The following is a 1,893-nucleotide window of genomic DNA, read 5'->3' as shown; positions in this document are numbered from 1 at the left end:
TTCTTTATTTGTTCATGGGTCAGATTGTTTGTTTGGTCTTATGGTTTAGACGTTTGTCCTGACTGTTTTGGTATGTTTATATAGTACTTTTGGAATGCGATATGATTCTTTTTGGGTTTTTTAGTTCACGCATTCATTCTAAGAATCTTGATATCCGGCTGTGTTGTTGTAGATTTGTAAGTTTTTTGCTTGGGAGCCATCTATTCAGCCATGTTGGAGTAGGCTATATGATTTTTTCAGTTCTGACCACGTATGCTTCTTCCTTGGTCTATTCACCAAGGTTTGCTCCCTTCCTTTCTCACTTTGATGCATTAGCTTTGTTTCATTATACTCTTATATGATGCTCTGCGTCTGTGATGATCCACCACCAACTGAGGTATATAAATAAGCTGTGTTTCCTACATTTGTGCTGATCCACACAACTTGCTGATCTCCAACTTATTTCTTTTCTGACCATCTGCATTTGTGCATGTAGTCATGGACACCGACTCAAAAAATGAACAAGGTTACCCCTTCAGCTGCAGGTGCAGGGTACTATGTCTGGACTTGCCTTTTTTATTTCAATTCGTCTTACTTTTTTGTACTAAATTTTTGATTCATGCTTTTTCTCTCTTCAATAGTAAATCATCTTGCAATACCCATGGTGCCACACGTGTTTTATTCACCAATCCTGTCAAGAGAAATCAAAATCAAGACGCCAATCAGCTTAGCCTTGGGCTGCTCCTTTTCTGCCTTTTGTTTCCTGTATACACTCATCTTTCTTTGATGGACCTGAATTTCTTTTTGTTGTGTTAGGTTGACGGTGACACTGCAGATGTAGCTTCTCTGACCGCTACCGAAGACACCGCTGAACAGCTTAACCAGACAAAGACAAAGTGCTGTTATGTAGGCATGGTTTAAAAACTAGAGCCTTTGGCTGGTCAAGTACCCTTGCCAAAGCGTTCGTGTAATCTCTTCAAGTTGTATGAAGCAAATTCTATGTATGTAACACCCAGGAAGAATATTATAGTAATTATATAGAAGCAGAGAATCAACCTTGCTAGAGCGTTTGTCAAATATCTACTCGAGTAGCCTTGCCAAACTTTATCTGATGTGTTCTTCACATGTTGTTTCAGTACATTCTCTAGCGTAAAATTTCCTTTTCAGTCAAGCAAAGTTTTCTTTACGATTTTTTTGAACTTAAGTTTTCTTTCATGAAGTTCACTTATAGTCGCTCAACAGGCTCGGTATCAGTTGACAGACACCCCGTTGTGGCCTCTCCTGAATCAGCAAATGATGTGGTGATACACTCACCCCAATATCCACAAAAACGACTTTGTATATATCATATTCTCCTTGACAACCCCTTTTAACTGGTTAGGCCTAGCCCAGCAAACGTCAGTGGGCCGCATGAGCTCCGTGTGAAATCTATAGCATTTGATCTGAGATAAATAGTTAGGTTCTTTTACTCATCATAGAGCATCCAACATAGAAAAAGCCAAAAAGACCTTTAAACCATGCCTATATAGCATATCATGCAGATTCTTGGTTTTTATTAGTTTCACATGCTAAAGTATATAGTTTGAACATAGATATTCCTTAATTTTCCATATAAAAGGTTTAGAATGATTACCCTCAGTGCTTGCTAAAACTCAAAGTTACTAACAAATGCAAAGATTCCAGTTATAAAAGGTTTAGAATCATTACCCTTGATGCTTGAATTTGTACGTTGCACCTTACTTGGGTAACATAGAGCCAAATGGCCCATTGTCCAAATACACGTCCAAAACACTCCGGGTTTGACATGGTCTCCATCCTTGATCAAACATAAAGTTACTAAAAAGGCAAATATTTTCAACGCGAACATGGTTTCAAATGGGTCTTTGCGCCATTTGGCGCACCGGGTCATCTAGT

At 38.6% G+C, this 1,893-nt stretch overlaps 1 long non-coding RNA gene across 1 annotated transcript; it reads left to right on the top strand.

Moving 5' to 3' along the window:
- The first annotated feature begins 6 nt into the window (after positions 1 to 6).
- On the top strand, positions 7 to 1,114 carry LOC119346531. Its single transcript, XR_005167768.1, has 3 exons — positions 7 to 280; positions 476 to 531; positions 796 to 1,114. It is a non-coding gene; the product is annotated as an uncharacterized LOC119346531 (long non-coding RNA).
- The last annotated feature ends 779 nt before the right edge of the window (positions 1,115 to 1,893 follow it).

Source organism: Triticum dicoccoides, unplaced genomic scaffold (genome assembly GCF_002162155.2).
Source record: "Triticum dicoccoides isolate Atlit2015 ecotype Zavitan unplaced genomic scaffold, WEW_v2.0 scaffold4289, whole genome shotgun sequence".
In the NCBI taxonomy this organism is placed as follows: domain Eukaryota; kingdom Viridiplantae; phylum Streptophyta; class Magnoliopsida; order Poales; family Poaceae; genus Triticum; species Triticum dicoccoides.
Note: the sequence above shows the minus strand (reverse complement) of the source record. Positions and strands in the feature narration are given on the sequence as shown.